Here is a 16176-nt window from a genome sequence, read left to right as displayed (position 1 = left end):
TTTCAGCGATTCAATATCTTCTTTACATATGATTTATCACATATTTGTAAGACAAATCGTGTTAATTTGCAAAAGGTTACGATAAATGCAAGTGAAATATCAAAATATTGAAAAACAGACTCCGTGTCCCTTATGGGCCACCGTAGGTACCAGACCACTAACACGACAGATGACCGACCACGTAGTGGAAGACCAAGGGTCACCAGTCGACGCCAGAATTGTCAGATTGTGCGACAGCATCTTCAAGATCGCTTTGTTACTGCTGAGGAAACTGCTCGACAGACCATGGGGACATACCAGCGAGACATTAGTGCGGACACCGTGCGCCGACGATTGACGAGCAGACACCTTCACTGTCACAGGCCACACCGAGGAACCATTCTGACACCACGTCATCGCCGGGACCGTCTTCAGTGGGCAACACAGTACCAGCATTGGCGCCACCAACAGAGGAGAAGAGGACTCATCTCAGACGAGAGCCGTTACTGTATCTCAACAGCAGATGGCAGAGAGAGAAAGAGAGAGTCTGGAGACGCTGTGGGGAACATTATTCGGATGTTTAGGTTGTTGAGAGAGACTCGTGGGGTGGTCCGAACATCATGGTGTGGGGTGGAATTGATCTTTCAAAGAGGGTCGGCCCTGTGTCACAGCAGCTCGGTACATTGATTAAGTCTTGAGACCAAACGTCATACCTCATTTGGCACGTCGCCGCAACCACGAGTTTCAGCACGATAACGCCCGTGCCCACACTGCGAGAGCAACAAAAGACTTCTTCCAACAGAATGGCACCAGAACCATGCAGTGACCTGCCCTCAGTCCCAATTTAAATCCCATTGAGCACCTGTGGGACGAGATTCAAAGAAGGCTGAATGACGTCCGACCAGGGCCGACAACTGCAGCTGAACTGCGTCAGGCGTTCCTCAGAGTGTGGGCTCAAGGGCCTATGGCCTTCATCAACCACCTCATCCATTACATGTATCGAAGTTGCACGGCAGTCATCAATGCACATGGCGGACACACGAGATACTCACTTGTGATGACATTTTTCGCTTTAAGAACATTTGACACTTTAATTTCAACCTTGATGATCAGTTTTGACACAAGTGTCATCTTTCTAATATGTCTCAAAGTATGTTTACAGTGTTTCTCATAAGGTTTCTCATATATCTATGTATGGTGACGTTTCTTTTGCTGTTCAGTATATAATGAACGTCAGTTTCGTGGGTGGTCATGTGACCGGTATCTCATCAAGTGATACGACAGATGTGCATTTCATCGTTTTTTCAAATTGATGGGTCGTAGCGAAGATAATCGTGAACGATCATGCCGTCAAACTCCCTTACTTAACCCAATTTATACTAAAAAGCTGACCCCAAGATTAAAGGGTCTAAATTATCAGAAACAACGCTTCTGTATGAACTCTTGCAAGATAATTCCCAGGGATTTCCCAAGGAATGTGGAAGTAGTCAGCGTTACGTCAGTTCAAGAATACAGTCTCGTAAAAAACGTGTAAACGTCAAAATGCGTCGTTCATATACTTATGAACGTCGGTTTCGCAGTCATGTGACCGACCTCTCGTCCAATGGAAAAGCCTTTTGTCGTGTAAACTTCACATTAAAATTATTTGTAAATATCGAGTACAATTCAACACTCCCTATATCTGTTGAAATAATAATGAATATATCCATAAATTGATAAAACCTATAATTCTAAAAAGAGAAAGCTAAATGTATTAAAATTAAACCTTTTCCTTTAACTTCACGATGCATTCATGTCTTGAAACATTTTAAGCATTTTGGGCTCTCGCAAGAAAATACGATTTACAGTATATGATCAGAATACTGTGAACATCGACGAAATTTGACACAGCTGTCTAAGTAATTGTCATAGACACTGATGATGTTCATAAACGCTCATCCCCATGACCACACCCACCCCCCCACACCCATCCCCAGCCCCAGATTATATTTACTCAGTTCTCGTGTCCACATTCAGGTCTGGTGGGGTATGGTTGGGTCTCCACGACGCTGGTAGTGCTGGTCTCAGGTGGAGCGACTGTACACCTCTCACGCGGTCTCGCTGGGACGCTGGCCAACCATGGAACAACGGGACGTGTGCGAAGATGAACAGTACCTCCTTCAAGTGGAGCATGGATCGCTGCAACAACCTGAACCTCCCCGTGTGTGTTCGGGAGACTGGTAACAAGCTCTCTCACATCACACAGCACTGTATGCATTTTGGGAATCAAAATCAAAGCTTTCCACCGCCCTGTTTGAACTAGATAAAATCACTTGAATATAAAGAATTACCTCGTTACATTCATTATAGCAGCTACATTTGTTCAAACATATCACATATTACACCTCAATAGAAGAACACACGATTCTTCATATAACTACATAACTTTATATTACTATAGTTAATCTGTCATGGTATGTAGCATGAAGGAATCTGGTGTTCTTTAATTGTTTTTATGTCTATGAAACAAAGGAATTGCGACAACTGTTCCTTGATCCTAGTCTATTAAACATTTGAAAAAAAAATATTGTCCAAATCAGTTTGAGACCAGATCGAGGTTTTGTTTGTTTGTTGTTTAATTTCACACTCAACAAATTCCAGCCATATGACAACCTGTAAATATTCGAGTCAGGACGAGACATTCCAGTGACTGATCTTGTGAGAAACGACCAACGTAATCAACCAAGGTATCTTGCATGCAACATACACCATGTACGTGGATGCATGCCCTTTGATAGTCAGTTGCCCCTCGCTCAAGTCTGATATTGATTTTAACTTTAAGTAGAGCAGCAGAAAAATGTCCTTGAAACGTGGATAATGCCGCTTAGTGCCAATCACTCTGTCAATACCTACATTCATACACAAGAACATTGATCAAACACAAGGAAGTTAAAATTGTGATTGCTTGCATGACTTCCTTATCTTTGTTAACAGGAAGTTGCCGTTTCGTCATTTCCTCAGACCAGTGTCAACAGCCTAGGGAGGTCACGCCAGTCGGAAAAGTGTCCCTTCAATCGTGCGTTGTGCAATGTTGGTTCCACACACAAAATGGCACCGACTGTTGGAGGCTCGCCTTCAACAATAACACGTGTAAACTCTTCTTCGGGCAAGACCCATATGCCTGTAAACGTCCCAACAAACAACATGACTTTAATGTGGAAACAGTCGCTGCCTTAAGAAAATGTCAGGTATTTTTCGGTACGTATTCCTGTGTCACGTGAATTGTCGGGCAACAGAAAGTATACACTTGGATATATGTAATATCGCCTGTGATGCCCGATTCAAATGCATCACCACTAAATAGCCATTCTTGTTTGTTTCAATTTAAGCCAACATCAAACAACATTGGGATGTACTTTCTTTTGCCTGGCAGTTTATACACAACAATGTCTACCAGGCCGCCATGTCTGTTTGCGTTTTGTCAGGGTTGTCGTAAACAATTGAGTGAGTATGGTTTTACGCCGCTTTTAGTAATATTCCAGCAATATCACGGCGGGGGACACCAGAAATGGGCTTCATACATTGTACCCATGTGGGGAATCGAACCCGGGCTTAAACCACTAGGTTGTCGAAAACAACTTTCATAGGGCGTAAAAGCCAAATAAGTAGTGGAAATTATGTGAATGATTCACTGAAAATATCGTTATCATATGGAAACGTCTCCATTCCTTACGTCTATCATATTGTAACGTTTCCATTCCTAACGTCAATCATATGGTAACGTCTCCATTTCCTTACATCTATCATAAGGTAACGTTTCCATTCCTTACGACAATCATATGGTAGCGTTTCCGTTCCTTTCGTCCATCATATGGTAACATATAATTCCTTACGTCAATCATTTGGTAACATATCATTCCTTACGTCAATCATATGGAAGCGTTTCCATTCCTTTCGTCCATCATATGGTAACATATCATTTCTTACGTCAATCATATGGTAACATATCATTCCTTACGTCAATCATATAGTAACATATCATTCCTTACGTCAATCATATGGTAACATATCATTCCTTACGTTTAACATAGAGTAACGTTTCCATTTACCACGTCAATCATATGGTAACGTTTCCATTCCTCACGTCAATCATATTGTAGCGATTTCATTTCTTCCGTCAATTATATGGTAACGTCTCCATTCCCCGTGTCAATCATATGGTAACATATCATTCCTTACGTCAAACATATAGTAACGTTTCCATTCCTTATGTCAATCATATGGTAGCGTTTCCACTCCTTACGTCAATCATATGTTAACATACCATTCCTTACGTCAATCATATGGTAACCAACCATTCCTTATGTCAATCATATGGCAGCGTTTCCATTCCTTACGTCAATCATATGTTAACATACTATTCCTTACGTCAATCATATGGTAACATACCATTCCTAACGTCAATCACATGGTAACATACCATTCTTTGCATCAAACATATGGTAACGTTTCCATTCCTTACGTCAATCATATCGTTACATATCATTCCTTACGCCAGTCACATGGTAACATATCATTCCTTACGTCAATCATATGGTAACATATCATTCCTTACGCCAATCACATGGTAACATATCATTCCTTACGTCAATCATATGGAAACATATCATTTCTTACGTCAATCATATGGAAACATATAATTTCTTACGTCAATCATATGGTAACATATCATTCCTTACGTCAAACATATGGTTACAGGGGCGGTCGGGTAGCCTAGTGGTTAAAGCGTTCGCTCGTCACGCCGAAGTCCCGGTTTCGATTCCTGACATGGGTACAAAGTGTGAAGCCCATTTGTGGTGTCCCCCGCCGTGATATTGCTGGAAAATTCCTAAAAGCGGCGTAAAACCATACTCCCTCACTACTTCATGTGTTTTGGAGGTTTAAATGCAAAATACACACGGATCCCTGCATGCATTTTATTAACATATTAGCAAAAACAATAACGGTTCCAACAAACATCCATTTAGTACTGTTCTCATGTGTATCATTCGCGGATGATGTCATTAAAAGATTGATACAACTGAATTTAATTGCTCAGAAATATCAATGACTTATTAAAGTTTGATTGCTTAAGTTTTCAGGTTAGCAGACAAAGCGACTTTTCGATAAACTTGCAGCAAACTTTCTAAATGGTTACACTGGCTAGAGCCTTGTTCCCTTCCTACAAGTTCGGAAAGAGGCTAATTTTATCAATATAATTCATGTAGTAGTGGTAGTAGTAGTAGTAGTAGTAGTAGTAGTAGTAGTAGTAGTAGTAGTAGTTCATCATATGGTAACATGTCATTCCTTATGTCAGTCATACGGTAACGTTTCCATTCCATACGTCAATCATATGCTAACATATCCATTCCTTACGTCTATCATGTGGCAACATATCATTCCTTACGTTTGACATTTAGTAACATATCATTTCTTGCGTTTGACATAAAGTAACATATCCATACCCCACGTCAATCATATAGTAACATATCCATTCCTTACGTCCATCATATGGTAGCGTTTCCATTCCTTACGTCTATCATATGGTAACATATCCATTCCTCACATCTATCATATGGTAACGTTGCCATTCCGCACGTCAATCATAAGGTAACATATCCGTTCCTTATGTCAATCATATGGTAACATCATTCCTGACATCAATCATATGGTAACGTTTCCATTCCTCATGTCAATCATATGGTAACACATCAATTCCTTATGTCAATCATATGGTAACATATGTTTACGCCAAACATATGGTAACATATCCATCCTTATGTCAATCATATGGTAAGATATCCATTCCTTACATCAATCATATGGTAACATGTCAATTCATTATGTCAAACATATGGTAACAAATCCATTCCTTATGTCAATCATATGGTAACATATTCTTACGTCAAACATATTGTCATTCCTTATGCCATTCATATTGTAACATCTCCATATCGTAGCGTCCATCATGTGGCAACATTGACCATATGACCACTGAATTATTGTTAATCCCACTCACTCACTCAATTTTACAGAAGAGTGGGTATGCTGGTTCCAGCACATAAGAAACATATCCAAATGTTTCCCAGAGGGTCCGAACTACAGCGATGTCTTTGAGGCCGACCATGAAATTTGTCAACGTACATGTAAATGGTACTCAGGTTGTTGGCTCTTTGTTCACAAAGAGGGACGTTGCTACCTATACGACCTCGAAGTCTCCAGTGTTTGTATCAGAGCAAACACGATTCCACTGTTTATCAACAAAGAGTGTTTCAAATGTAAGTTTGTCTCAATAGCAAGTACAAACAAAATTATACCCTACATGTCAGATAATAATTGTCATTCTACAAAAACACAACTTGCTATTCAGCAATCATCATCGTTCGGGATATGAAATGATGGCTTTTAGAATGTATTTGTTCATGTACGATATTCATAACATTCGCCAAACATTAACACTAGAAGGTTTTGAATCAAACTCATTAAAATCAGATCTTAGTTCTCGCTATCGCTAAACAAAGATCCTTTTGTGAGCGGGAGTGAAAACTAAGGTCTGATTTTTATGAGATTGGTTTTGAGAGGAATGTTTGAAAAGTCATACCTTGGAGACCATAATCAAATATTTCATACAAATGACAAATTGAGTCACCTTACCAATCGGTCTTCAGCAACCCATGTTTGACGTTAAAGGCGACTATGCTTGTCGTAAGATGCGACTAACGGGATCGGGTGGTCAGGCTCGCTGACTTGGTTGATGCATGTCATCCATCCCACTTGCGTGGATCGATGCTCATGTTGTCAGTCACTGTAATTTCTGGTCCACACTCGATTACTTACAGACCGCCGTCATACAGCTGGAATATTGCTGTGTTAAACAACAAACAAACAAACAAATCTTGTAAATCATATTCTCTGCATGTGCCTGAACTTCTATTATATGAACTGCGTTATGATTCTGTAAAATGTATACTAGGTTCTGTGTGAAAAGTTCCAAGCATAGCTTTTATCAAAATAAGACATTGTACCGAAAAATATGAATACAGTTTCGACGGTAATTGTTTCCTTTTCTGCTTCAGCGATATCAGTAACACTAAAGGACAACTACCATAACTCGGAATTTGGAGAGGACTCGCCCGTCAGCAGCTGCTTGGGCAAGGAAAGTAATACCATATCGTCACCAATGACTTCATCACACAAGACAACAACAATGCTGGACGAACCCACAATGATTTCCCGAGGAGATGATTCTATTACGTCATTAGCAAACAATGATATTGATGCTTCTACCTCAAAAGAGTCTGGAGAACCTGTTGTGAGTAGATCGTCCGTTACCGGAGCAACCATAACAAGTGCTCAGGAAACATTAAAAGCAGGTGCTGCACAGCCAACGAAATACACAACGTCTGAAAATGTTCACAAACCCACCACGACAAAGAAACCAACCTATGACGGCAATACTGAATCTACCACGACGCAGACAACAACCGACGAAGGCAATAGTAAATCTACCACTACACAGACAACAACAACCGACGAAGGCAATAGTAAATCTACCACTACACAGACAACAACAACCGACGAAGGCAATAGTAAATCTACCACTACACAGACAACAACCGACGAAGGCAATAGTAAATCTACCACTACACACACAACAACCGACGAAGGCAATAGTAAATCTACCACTACACAGACAACAACCGACGAAGGCAATAGTAAATCTACCACTACACAGACAACAACCGACGAAGGCAATAGTAAATCTACCACTACACAGACAACAACAACCGACGAAGGCAATAGTAAATCTACCACTACACACACAACAACAACCGACGAAGGCAATAGTAAATCTACCACTACACAGACAACAACCGACGAAGGCAATAGTAAATCTACCACTACACAGACAACAACAACTGATGACGGCAATAGTGAATCTACCACTGCACACACAACAACAACTGATGACGGCAATAGAGAATCTACCACTACACAGACAACAACTGATGACGGCAATAGTGAATCTACCACTACACACACAACAACAACTGATGACGGCAATGGTGAATCTACCACTACACAGACAACAACCGACGAAGGCAATAGTAAATCTACCACTACACAGACAACAACAACTGATGACGGCAATGGTGAATCTACCACTACACAGACAACAACAACTGATGACGGCAATGGTGAATCTACCACTACACAGACAACAACAACTGATGACGGCAATAGTGAATCTACCATTACACAGACAACAACAACTGATGACGGCAATAGTGAATCTACCATTACACAGACAACAACAACTGATGACGGCAATAGTGAATCTACCATTACACAGACAACAACAACTGATGACGGCAATAGTGAATCTACCACTACACAGACAACAACAACTGATGACGGCAATGGTGAATCTACCACTACACAGACAACAACAACTGATGACGGCAATAGTGAATCTACCATTACACAGACAACAACTGATGACGGCAATGGTGAATCTACCACTACACAGACAACAACAACTGATGACGGCAATGGTGAATCTACCACTACACACACAACAACAACTGATGACGGCAATAGTGAATCTACCACTACACATACTACAACTGATGACGGCAATAGTGAATCTACCACTACACAGACAACAACTGATGACGGCAATAGAGAATCTACCATTACACAGACAACAACTGATGACGGCAATAGTGAATCTACCACTACACAGACAACAACAACTGATGACGGAAATAGTGAATCTACCACTACACAGACAACAACCAATGACGGCAATAGTAAATCTACCACTACACAGACAACAACAACTGATGACGGCAATAGTGAATCTACCACAACACAGACAACAACAACTGATGACGGCAATAGAGAATCTACCACTACACACACAACAACAACTGAAGACGGCAATAGAGAATCTACCACTACACAGACAACAACTGATGACGGCAATAGTAAATCTACCACTACACAGACAACAACAACTGACGAAGGCAATAGAGAATCTACCACTACACATACTACAACTGATGACGGCAATAGTGAATCTACCACTACACAGACAACAGCTGATGACGGCAATAGAGAATCTACCATTACACAGACAACAACTGATGACGGCAATAGTGAATCTACCGCTACACAGACAACAACAACTGATGACGGCAATAGTGAATCTACCACTACACAGACAACAACCAATGACGGCAATAGTAAATCTACCACAACACAGACAACAACAACTGATGACGGCAATAGAGAATCTACCACTACACACACAACAACAACTGATGACGGCAATAGAGAATCTACCACTACACAGACAACAACCGACGAAGGCAATAGAGAATCTACCACTACACAGACAACAACAACTGATGACGGCAATAGAGAATCTACCACTACACATACTACAACTGATGACGGCAATAGAGAATCTACCACTACACACACAACAACAACTGATGACGGCAATAGAGAATCTACCACTACACAGACAACAACAACTGATGACGGCAATAGAGAATCTACCACTACACAGACAACAACAACTGATGACGGCAATAGTAAATCTACCACTACACAGACAACAACTGATGACGGCAATGGTGAATCTACCACTACACACACAACAACAACTGATGACGGCAATAGAGAATCTACCACTACACACACAACAACAACTGATGACGGCAATAGTAAATCTACCACTACACAGACAACAACAACTGATGACGGCAATAGTGAATCTACCACTACACAGACTACAACTGATGACGGCAATAGTGAATCTACCACTACACAGACTACAACTGATGACGGCAATAGTGAATCTACCACTACACAGACAACAACCAATGACGGCAATAGTGAATCTACCACTACACAGACAACAACCGACGACGGCAATAGTAAATCTACCACCTCACAAACTACAACTGATGACGGCAATAGTGAATCTACCACTGCACAGACAACAACTGATGACGGCAATAGTGAATCTACCACTACACAGACTACAATTGATGACGGCAATAGTGAATCTACCACTGCACAGACAACAACTGATGACGGCAATAGTAAATCTACCACTACACAGACAACTGATGACGGCAATAGTGAATCTACCACTACACATACTACAACCAATGACGGCAATAGTAAATCTACCACTACACAGACAACAACTGATGACGGCAATAGTGAATCTACCACTACACAGACAACAACCGACGACGGCAATAGTAAATCTACCACTTCACAAACTACAACTGATGACGGCAATAGTGAATCTACCACTGCACAGACAACAACAACTGATGACGGCAATAGTGAATCTACCACTACACAGACAACAACTGATGACGGCAATGGTGAAAAAACTACACAGACAACAGCGGATGACGGCAATCTTGAATCTACCACTACACAGACAACAACCGACGACGGCAATAGTAAATCTACCACTTCACATACTACAACTGATGACGACAATGGTGAATCTACCACTACACAGACAACAACAACTGATGAAGGCAATCGTGAATCTACCACTACACAGACTACAACTGATGACGGCAATAGTAAATCTACCACTACACACACAACAACTGATGACGGCAGTAGTGAATCTACCACTACACACACAACAACTGATGACGGCAATAGTGAATCTACCACTACACACACAACAACTGATGACGGCAATAGTGAATCTACCACTACACACACAACAACTGAAGACGCCAATAGTGAATCTACCACTACACACACAACAACTGATGACGGCAATAGTAAATCTACCACTACACACACAACAACAGATGACGGCAATAGTGAATCTACCACTACACAGACAACAACTGATGACGGCAATAGTGAATCTACCACTACACAGACAACAACTGATGACGGCAATGGTGAATCTACCATTACACAGACAACAACTGATGACGGCAATGGTGAATCTACCACTACACAGACTACAATCTACAACCCAGAAGAAGCAACTGCATTGTCAACACCTGCGTACACTCCGGGTGAATCTACTACATCGTCAACGCCTACGTACACTCCAGCTAAATCTACTACATCGTCAACTACATCAGCTGTGTCCAGGGGACATCCCCGACTCTGCGCCTGTTCTAAGCCTCCAGACCTCAACGCCGTGAAGGTGAAGAGGCTGAGGCGGGAGGAGCTGTCCGCATTCAGGAGGCAGAGAGAAAGCGCCGAAGACGACAGACCTTCCTCGAAACAATTGGGGGCTTTGGCAATTGGTTTTCTGGTAGCAGTGTCTGGTATCTTCATGCTGCTTGACGCATCTCGGCTCTGTGGCAGACACCGTACGTTACGCATATACAACTACGCCCGTGACAGTTCTCCAAAATCTGCAAATGTGAAGCGAGGGAACAGGGTGCCCTATGAAAGCGATGAGTGAAAACAGATGGTAACATTCAACTGACTGGGAACCATTGCAACGTAAGCTGAACTATATGGGGCAAAAGAAACAACATCTCTCAGTTGATTTTATCATGTGTTTGAGTTTCAATTATATCCAAAAATAAACTTTATTGGTTCTTAGTCAGAAGCTTATGCATGGTTATATTTTTTTTTAAATAATTAAATTTAACACTTTGTTTACAAATTCGCTTACAACTGCTGATGGGTATCTTCGGCATCCCATCTTTAAAATTCAATAAATTTTCTTTTTTTGTCACAAATTTACAACATTCGAACATGGTAGGGGTCAAGTGGTTTCAAATTCAACTCGTACCCCAGTCTTCATTTAACTAATTGTTACACAAAAATATCCCGCAACATACATATTGTTGCAGGAATAAGTGATGGTCAAATAGACAAAATCAAATTTAACAACCGTTCTTTCAATTTTACATAAATAACAAACTCGGTACACTTTCTTTTGCCCCCCAGTTTATCATAAAAATGATTTTTTGAATGGCTTTGTTTCAACCCTATCTGTCCAAGATCATTCGACTTAATTTGGCATTGAATAAATAATTAATGAATTGCCTCAAGAATCATGTTGTGAATTTACGTTTACGTCCATTCATTGGAATCTGTTTCGGCAGATAATCAAGTGAGAGTATGGTTTTTTTACGCCGCTTTTAGCAATATTCCAGCAATATCACGGCGGGGGACACCAGAAATGGGCTTCACACATTGTACCCATGTCGGGAATCGAACCCGGGTCTTCGGCGTGACCGTCGAACGCTTTAACCACTAGGCTACCCGACCGCCCCGCAGATAATCGAGACTGGTTATTCCCTGGCGTTGATGCTTTATATTTAATCGTAACTTTGTAATAAACAAAGACAAAGGTTACCACTTGACCAACTGCTAATAAGGATTCTGGGTCCAGTCCAGGTAAAGGAGGTACCCGCTAACGTGAGATCACCTGCTCCAGCGTATTGGCAGTCCTTGAAAATGTTCTGGGAACTCAAATGTGATCAGTTGTATAAATCTAACTGTTGATGATCACCTTTAAAGTCGACATCATGAGCTCATTCATGTCAGGCCGCCTCCGTGGTCTTGTGAAAACACGGTATGTTTATCTTCCACTGGTCCTGGTAGTCCTGCTAGCACTGGGACCGCCTCCGTGGGAGGTCGATCCAAGGTCGCGTCATACGAAAAGACGTTAAAAGATGCTACTTGTTGTTACCCTGCCTGGCGCTCGTCCTTATGGGGCTAAACAAGGACCAGTGCAAGCAGCCGCGCACATACTCGGTTTAAGGGTTATTATCGGAGTTTTCTTAATTCAGATCGACAATTCACTCATTGGACTCGACCAATGTCGCTTCACTACATTTTTGCGTCGGTCAAAGAGATCACATTTAGTCATTGTAGAACTGACATACCGAGTTTTCAATGTAGAACTTGGCTCTTGCACCCTGAAAACACGGTAGGTTTATCTTCTACCTGTTAGTCCTGCTGGCACAAGGGCCGCCTCCGTGGTCTCGTGGTAGAGCGTCCGCCCTGAGAGCGGAATGTCCGGGTTCGATCCCTGGCCGCGTCATACCTAAAGACGTTGAAAGATGGTACTTGTTGTTACCCTGACTGGTCGGCTCGGAGTCAGTATACTGTGTCTGAGTGGGGTATTCATGTTAATATGTGGCATGGTATCTCAGTGGGATAGCACTACTAAATCGGCATTAGCCGGGACGAGCACAAGCACACACACACACACACACACACACACACACACACACACACACACACACACACACAAACACAAACTCACACGCCCATAACCATCCCCCTGGCACACACACACACACGCTCCCACCCACTGACACACACACACACACACACACACTGACACTGACACACACACACACACACACACTGACACACACTGACACACACATTTCACTTCACCTATTCTATTCCTCGCTATGCTCCACAGTATGCATGCATCAAGTTAATCCCATCATGGACGGACTTTATATAAAATATACTGCTTGTAATAGGACTTAATGTGTAGGTCTTTTATGTCGGTATTAGCAATGTTCCAGCCATATCAAGGCAGGAGGACATGAGAAATGGGCTTCACACATTGTACACATGCTGTTGTCTTTTCGACGCTTTTAGCAACATGCGAACAGCCCACTTCCGGTGTCTCGCACCGTGATAGTGCTGAAATATGGCTAAAGATGGCGTAAAGCAATACTCACTCACCCACTGCATATCAAAAGGTCGGTCAGCATTTCGCCAGACATATTTCAACACGAAACACGCAAAGCTAATCGTACCATTTTCTTTCGGAGCAGCTGGAGATGCAGTAAGAACAGTTGTCGTGGTCGTAGCAGTCTTGGATCTGGAGGAGGAAGTGTGGGGAGATGTTGATCTGGTAGATGGGGATACGGTACTGGTTCACACACACACACACAAACACAATGACACACGCACACTCACACACACTCACACACACACACACACACACACACACACACACACACACACACACACACACACATGAACTTGTGTTATTTATGCCAATCGTCGCTTAGATCGCCAAACTCTAAGCGTGATACTAGATAAGGTGTGTAAATCAGTGGAACGTTATCGTTATTGAACGATATCAGATTATCGATAAAGCTGAATATTAAGTTAAACTTCTTGGCTAATTCCCTTATTTTGATTTTACCAATTCGGACAGATATTTTTATTCATTTATATAAAGAAACAGATCAGCAAGGAGGGGAACACAACTGGTACCAGCGGGGATGCCGAATTCTTGCCTAAATGTTGTACCCCTAAGTTTTACTACAGATAACACTTGCTTTCAATTTTTGACAAACAGCCCTGGCCCTGAAGATGTAACTATATCTATGGTCACCACATTCAGTGACAAATGTCCCATAGATCAAGGAATACAGCTTTTCCTTAAATTTGTCCTGTGGGAAAGTGGTGTACAAAGCTGAAAAATCAAATGACATACTTGAACTGGGTACATTTCTGAGATTGCAATAATTCAAACAAATCCACTGAGTTTTTGAGAGTCCGCACAGTGTTGATTCCATCGGTCTCAAATACTTTCCGTGAATATACAGATATACATATGATGCGGTTTCACTGGTCTCCGGGTTAGAAGAGGTCTTCAGCAACCCATGCGTGCCGTAAGAGGCGACTAACGGGGTCGGGTGGTCAGGCTCTCTTTCTAGATTGATGCATGTCATCGTATCCCAATTGCATGGTTCGATTATCATGATGTCAATCACTGGATTGTCTGGACCAGACTTTATTATGTTAACAAACAAACCTTTAACTATGTGTATGATATTTTTAGCATCGGAGAGATTTAACAAGCGCTTCCTGTAATGCTGATTTCACACCGGAGTGTCTGTTTCCAAAAAATAATTTACAGTACAATGTACAGCCGACATAATGTTTCAAAAGAGTCGGATAGGTTTTCTTCAGAAGAGTATTTTTTCAACCGGGATGTTAAGTATAATTGCAGTAATGAAACAAATAACAGTTTTAAAGGAAACTGCCGGGCAAAAGAAAGCATACTTGTTTGATGGTGGCTAAAAGTTATAAAAAAACAAGATAAGGTATCATAGTTGTGTTGGACCTTATTTTGCAGTGTTTCCGCGACTGGTTTAAGTCTAGTAACGTTTTATGACGGGATGACGTCAATCACTGGATTTTCTGGTCCAGACTCGATTACTTTCAGACCGCCGTCATATAGCAGCAATATTGCTGAGTGCGGCGTTAAACACCAAACAAACAAACACTACTGCGGTATATGTCAAGGACCCGTGTTTTTTCAGGCTCTCTCCCCACGACCTGACCTGACACCTGGTGATAATACTTGAACGCTGTTCAAAGCCGCGTTAAACCCAGCTCACATACTCAACCTTAAGTCATATGCGTGAGCTGATGGTCGCCACACAATCAATGGCAACGTCTTATAGTCTGTATATACACCAGCTAAACGATGTTTGATGTTCATGTTCAAAAGACAACATAATCTTTATTAATTCTGTTTTAAGGCAATGATTCGTGTCGATTCGAGCACCACCTTAGCAAGGGGATCTGCGATCATGCATTTTAAGTACCAGTCTGTCGATCCACTTTTCACCTTCTCGCACTCGCTTAGGAAATACAAGAATTCTAACACTCGTTTCGTAAAATTAGTGTGACACACTTGCGAGCGTAATAAACTCCATATATAACGCAATGCAACATGCATGTAATGATAATAATAATAATAATAATAATAATAATAAAGGTGTACTTTATATTAAAGATTCCATTTCAGTGATTGACATCATGAGCATGAATCCACGCAATTGGGATCGATGACATGCTTCAACCAAGTCAGCTAGCCTGACCACCCGATCCCGTTAGTCGCCTCTTACGACAAGCATAGTCGCCTTTTACGGCAAATGTCTTTTGTATGAAATCCTATACATAAAAGTCTACGAAGTAAGACAAGCCCACATCTAGACACAACTGTCTACTTATTTAAATATTGCACATTAATGTCTACTCTATAAAACTTTGCACATAAATTTATACATTTTGAGTGACTGAGTGAGGGACGTATTACGCCGCTTTTAGCAATATTCCAGCAATATCACGGCGGGGGACACCAGAAATGGGCTTCACACACTGTACCCA

This window comes from Haliotis cracherodii, unplaced genomic scaffold, assembly GCF_022045235.1.
Source record: "Haliotis cracherodii isolate W230 unplaced genomic scaffold, xgHalCrac1.p SCAF_10, whole genome shotgun sequence".
NCBI classification, from domain to species: Eukaryota; Metazoa; Mollusca; class Gastropoda; order Lepetellida; family Haliotidae; genus Haliotis; species Haliotis cracherodii.
This window is presented reverse-complemented; position numbering follows the sequence as displayed.